Source organism: Harpia harpyja, chromosome 3 (genome assembly GCF_026419915.1).
Source record: "Harpia harpyja isolate bHarHar1 chromosome 3, bHarHar1 primary haplotype, whole genome shotgun sequence".
NCBI lineage: Eukaryota > Metazoa > Chordata > Aves > Accipitriformes > Accipitridae > Harpia > Harpia harpyja.
The window spans coordinates 54,734,475-54,741,357 of NC_068942.1; positions in this window are offsets into that span (position 1 = coordinate 54,734,475).

The window sequence follows — 6,883 nt, forward strand, 5'->3', positions numbered from 1 at the left end:
TTGGATTTCTGGTCTTGTTGGAATTGCTGATATACCGAATGCTAAAGGGAAATCTATTTAAGTATTCAGAAGGCCTAAATCTTTTTGAAGACCTGCACTTCTGAATTTTGAGAGTTTGTATGTATATATTTTGTTTGTTTTTACAATTTTTTTCTTTAATATTTTATGGAAGCACTATTCTGTGCTGTTCATAAATCCAATGTAAGCACTGTTAAGAACCTCTTGGCTATTGACGTGCTTGAAATCATTTGTATTTAGGGCATGCTGGGGACCCTAAACTGTTTCCATAATTCACCCTTTTCCTCTTGCCTCTCCCCTGTTCTGAACCCCTCTAGCTGCAATTGATTATTTCTAAAGCTGTTTCTGATCTGATCTCCTTGGGTGCAGAACTTTGCTTTGTACGGCCCTGCAGTTTGGACTGATACTTGGTGAGTGTGGCTTCTTTATTCAGAATAAACATCATTCAAATCAACGTGACAGGTAATAAGCATAGCAATATGTGTTAATGATCGAACAACTGGGATCTACCTGTTCCATTACTGGAAGTCCAAGAAACTGAGCTATGGCTTTCCATTTTACATGTAATTACTTCTGTGTATATGTTTGGAAAGGTATGAGGTTGGTCTTTTTTTATAATTGATTAGTTGTTCCATGCCTAGACAAATTATGTTTGGTACATGCTATATAACTTTTTAATATTTGAACAGTTAATGGGTTGCTTGCTCCATCATAAAATGTAAGAGGTGTCTTCAACAGATTTCAGTCCTTTGAAGTACAGACGTTTTTAGCCTGTTGTCCATCTGTTTTATCTTTTACACTGCTACAGTAAAGCTTTTCAAGCCTCGGTAGGATTGTTTTAACCTACAAGTAGGATTAAGATCTGTAAAGTGCTGAAAGGAAAAAGATGGTGGGCATACCATTTATTCCCTGAGATACAATATGTGAAAAGGGAAGTAAATGAAGAACAGGCATTGAGTGACAAAAATAACCTTCTGTACATGTATAGAAAAGGCTTCTATATCAATAGTTATGTTTCAGAGGAGATGCAGTTTGGTTTTTTGCCAGTCACACAGAGCAAGCTGATCTGTTCATCTTTCTCATCATGAAGTATCTGGTATATTTAGTTGAAATGCAATTGATTTAACCTGACAACGCTTAATGCGTAAGTATCATATGGAATTTGGCTTAGGTACCTTGTAACAAGCAGCTCCTAAACTTTCCAAATACACTTGGGTTTTGGCACTTTGTTGCACTGTGTTTGTTTTAAAACTATAAAAATTGGCTATTTATAGTCCATGGAACATCTTGTTTTAGATTTGTAGGCCGAGGCCTGCATAACTAGCTCACCACCCCCATCAAGTGGCAAGTGACTATCAAGTACTAAAATTTTCACTCATTTTGAAAACCTACGCTGTCTTCCACCGAGAGGTTCAGTTTGTTCTGGCTGGGGGTTTTTGTTTGGTTTTGTTGGTTTTTTTTCTTTGAAGTGGAAAGAAAAAAATAGGTTTGGGCTTTTACCAAAAGAGAGAGGTACTAATACTGCTCCTAGTGTCCTGGAGAAATTCTTCAATTATTACTGTGGGCAGAGCTGCTTTTTTTGAGGATAAGGTAAAGCGGTAGGGATAAAACGTGTTCAATAGACCTTGCATTTAAATAGGTAAAATCTTCAGTGCTTTTATCCATACCAGGTTTGTTGGAGCCTTTCGCTGTTCCTTGTGGTAGCTAAATGGGACATGCTTTCTTCTGTCTCTGCATATGGCAGCCCTGTCCAAGCACCCTTTTACAAGCGGCCAAGTAAGCTCTGTGCTAAGGGCACTTGATTGTTCCTAAGGAAGTTTTTTACAAGGCCCTTCTTGATCGGGGGCCTGGTTACCGTTGGAATTAAGACCAAGTGGCCAATATTTTACCTCTGGTACCTAAGGTCCCTCAGAGGTCTGACAGTCAGGACGCTCTGGGTGATGCGTACTTCCAGGCAGCACAGTAACTGCCTGGTGTCTGGAAATACTTCAGTGTTTCGGCAGCATATGTGTAGGTCAGCTGCACGGTACATCTGCAGTAAATCAGCATGGGATTTGCAGTCTATGATTTAATCAAAAGCACAGCATGTATTCAGTAAGCCTGATATTTCCTGGAAATGCCAGCCTAACTGTACTTGCATGGCATTGTTTATGCTTTTATTTCTCTATATGGAAAATCTGGTCTTGATGGAACAAATGTGACTTCCGACGTTTAAGACTCATTTCTGTTTTTTCTGGAACTGTCACACTGGAAAGCCGGAAAGTGATGTGCTGTGCTGGCTCCTGTAGACCTCATTTCTAGAAATCTAACTTTCCCAGACATTGTATGTGGAGTTTGAGTGCTGAAACTGAGCTGAGAGATTGGCTAGCAGGCAGAGGACCTGAGGTTCGGTGCGGTGCTGAATGCAATGTTGAAAGGAAGAAATTCCTACTCTGGAATAAAGATTGGAGGTATAAATGGAACACATGAAGTGTATGTCAAACACCAGCATTTAAAAAAAAACAAAAACGGTCAGATGAGTAACTTAGCCCTAGTTACCCTGGGCCCTGACAGAGCCAATTTCTGACAGGAAAAAAATACTCCATGATTTTGTAAGGAACGATTGTTTCACATAGCAATGGGTTAAAAAAAAAAAGCTTTGCAGGTAAACTTTGTATTTGGCATTTCCAAGCTTTAAAAGTGTCAATGTTACTCTTTCAGTATGGTTTTTGTGTATGAAAGAACATAAATGTTTAGGACTCAGGCCATTTAGTAAAGCAGTAAATTTTAGTAAACTCTGTAACAGTGTTTTCAGATGTTTTAACTACAGACATTATCTTTGTTGTAAGAACTGACTTGGTAGATTTTTTAAAGATCTGGGTTATGTTTTTGAAGATAGTAATTTCTTTGAACAATAGAAAAATACAGAAAGCACCCAGTGTTTCAGAGGTCATTAGCAGCAGTAGAACTTGTACCTTTTTAGCATGTCAGTTCAGCAGGAAAATCTTCAGACATTACCACTGTCTCCACGAATAGAAGCAAGCTGGAATAGGGCAACACAAATGAAAATAAGCCACATTATTTCTTTGAACTGGGCAACGTTAGTGGATCCTCCTTTTCCTATAAGCAAAATCAATCTGAATCTGTTGGCACACGCAGGAATATAAAATCTACCTTCCCTCCAGGGACATGGGGTTTGTGGTGCGGGTACCCTTGCTTCTGTGCTCTGGAGACCCATGTTGCTGAAAGCCTGCAGGTGGCAGTCAGTTTATGCTGAAGTTACTTAATGGTAGTTTTAGAATTTTCTCTCTAGATCCTGTTAGTTTTTTTTACTCGGTTTCTTTTAGTTGGAGCACTACTACAACTGATTTTAATCCTAATGCATACTAATTAAGGGATATTTGGAAAGAACAGATAGCACCCGGAGTTCTAAAGAGGGATTATCTTTTGCTACTGTATCGTGAAAGAAAATCGCTATGTAAAGGCTTAGGAAGGAACAGAAATGGATTAGGTGCTTTCTAGTTGCTATAGAAACAAAATATGTAATTAAACAAAGTGAAATATATTAAAACTCTTACACTGATGAAAGTACTTAGGAAAGGTTGGACAATGAATAAGTGTTTTATATTGCAACACCAAACTGAAAAATAAACAGAGGGTTCAGGTTTATTTTTCTAATGCAATTTTCACCTACTGCATTTTTTGTGCTTGGTTAACTAAAACCAAAAATGTTTTGTTTCCGACTGAATCTATAAAAAGGAATGTCAACAATAATAAGCAATAAGTAATGCAGTGAGGATTTGCATCAATACTGTTGCAAATTAATAACATTAATATTATGTGATAGTAATAATGTGGTGAAATTAGTACAAATCTTAAGTACACACTTTTTGGGGAAAAAACCATCATTTTATGAGTTTGAACTGTGTAATTACACTTGCTTTAAAATAACTTTTAACAGATCACTTCAATGTTTCTTATTCTATAAAAGTATATTAACAGTTTCATACCCTTGCTCCATAGCCAATAAAGACAATTCATAACACAAACTGTGTACCAAAAGAACTTTCCTTTAATCGGAGAGAAAGTGCTGCGGGTTTAGGATGCATTTCAGATGAGCTAGCAGTTAGTGCCAGCTGCCAGAAGAGGGCACTTTGAGGTTTCTCATGAAATGCTGGTTAGTTTTAAAGTTTAACTCGAATTCTCAGAATTTTCTTTTTCTTCCTTGTATCATAAAAATTCCCAGTTTAAAGTTCAGAAATGTAGCAGTGGTTGTTACCTCTCTTTGTTAGCTTAACTCTGAAGGTGACCACATTCTGCTATTTGTAAATTGAGGAGGCACATTTCCATGGAAGGATCTCTTATTTAGCACATATCAATGTGTGGTCATGGGAGGTGGATGGAAACTGGTTGGCTTTGTATTTTACACCACCACGACTCCCACGCCCCCCCCCCCCAAAAAAAAAAAAAAATTATATGTAGAGAATGATGATATGTGATTCTTATCTTTATTGGTCAGAGTGAAGGGAAGGCAGGAAGGTTAAAAGAAATCCTGCACTCAGTTCAATGTATGATTTCAAGTTCAGGTGATTATGACAAAACATGGCTAAAATATTAGAATCTACCCTATGCAGACAACGTTTACCTTGAAAGTACTTTATGTGGTACATCTGCACTTGCTTGCCAGGCTTCTATGTGAAATTAATCTGTTTTATCCTTTCTTACCATCCTGATGAGCTCATTGCCTGCCTTGATTTAGCACACCTATTCCCAGGGTTCTGCACCTCTCGGTGGAAACAAACAGTAGGAACCATCGAAAGGGGACACAGAGAGCCAGCTCTGCTGCAAAGGCAAAGTGTGTCCAGTATACCTGCTCACTCAAGACCAAAAGGGAAATAGAGGAAAAAAGGAGGGAGGAGGAGAAAAATACTGAATTCTTGGAATTTTCTGGGATAGGAATTAATTTCAGATATGCCTGCCTGCCTTTTGTTCTTCCAGCAACCAGTTGCTTCAACCGCAGGTGTGCTCGTCCTCAGGTCCTGTTGTGTTTGGCTATATTTAAACTAATTTCGAAAGCATCTTAAGCAATAGTCCCGGTAACCAAACCTATCAGTATAGGTATCTTTAAACAAACAAAGAAAAAACCTGGAAAAGTGTATTGATTTCCCCCTTTGCTTTTCTTTTTTTCAGGGAGGAGGTGGGGGTGTTTAAACACATTTAAGTCCTCCATATTTTATGATATCTGCCACTGCTAAGACTTCTGAAGGCAAATTTTTGCTTTTTTTCATCAGGCACAGTTGCCTGGAGTCTTTCATAGCTATGAAGTAAGCCTACTGTAACTGCTACACTGCCTTTTGGTTTTTTTAAAAATGTTTTCAGGTTTTTTTAGATAGTAATGACTACATGAAATAAACATACATTTTTACAATCAAGACCCAAAATTTCACTGAACTGGAAAGATCAGTAATATCACTGCAACCTAAAATGTAACAAACCGCCATGAATTTTACAAAAATGTTTAAAAGTGAGGGGAGAGTCACCCAAAAATGGAGTGGAGGTGATCCAGAAAACCACTTGGACAGGTATAATTTACGTGTGTTTTAGTAAAAACTTTGGTTAATTATTAAGAAACAAGTTTCTGTTTTGCAATATTATAGAAGCTTCTTTATAGGCATTTGAAGACTCTGAAGTGAAAATATGTTTCATTAATACTGCCTATAAAATTTACCTCTATGTCTAATAAAACATTTTGCACTTTTTTTTTTTTTTCTGAACCTAAATGGGATTTTCAACTCCCCTCTTGTGTGCTGTCCATACTTGTCTTTTATGGAAGATGGTGACATTTTCCTGAGAAATAACACCTGCAAAACAAAAAATACTAAAATGAGACCGTCGCCAAGGTACTATGAAGTCTTTGCTTAGATTATGGAGCTGAGAGAATTGCATCTCCAATGGTGCATGTATGTTAAGAGATCCTTGTCATTCATCAAGAGGCGAAATGACAGCATTGTGGGGAATATATTCCAGCTAAAGATAGTAGGTCCAGTGAGAACAGAGAAACAAGACAACTGGAGTTGTAAAACTCACTAAAACACTCAGAAAAAGATCTTATTGGATGTCTGAGTCCTCTGATCTGCTGTGGACTCCAGTAATGGATTGCTTGTCCTGTCTCCTTGCTTGGCTGCTTTGGCATATTTGTCTTAAGGCTTCCTAAGACATTCCTGCAAATTCCTTGATTCTTGCTTTCAGTACCCCACCTCTTCCAACTGAATTACTTCAAATGCCTATAATGAATCGTCTGGTGGCCACTGCTTTCTCTCCTTGTTGTAAGACTGCAGTGCCCTGGGCTAATACAACACCCTGCTCACAGGTAAGGAGAAATACTTCACCACAAGCAATGTATTTCAGTATCATCACTAGAAATTTTGTATTATCTCACAATGATGCAAAACTGTCGCAATTTACCTCTCCTTTTAAATGATTAACATCATGCTCCTATGCTATGCTCCAACACTGTGTGTTCAGGATCTGTGAAATACCAAATACCCAATTTTCTGTGGCTAGCACTACACCATTGTTCTTATACCTACTAATGTTGTTACAAATTACTTGACCCTTAAACCATCTATAGCTTCCAAAAGGCTGAGACAATTCACTGTTCTCTTGCTCCCTGACTTTCTTTTGACCAGCCAAATCATTTCCAACCTTGCTTACCTTGGTAAAATGCTCATAAAAATTGTTCTTCAGTTTGCAACTCAGCTCTTGATTGTTTTGGTGCGAGGTGACAGCTAAAGTGTTGCAGTCAGGGTATTTATTTGGTGGCCAACGTGTCACTCCAGAGCAGTTGGTGTAGCTCCTACGACAGGCACAAAGCTGTGTGATGACC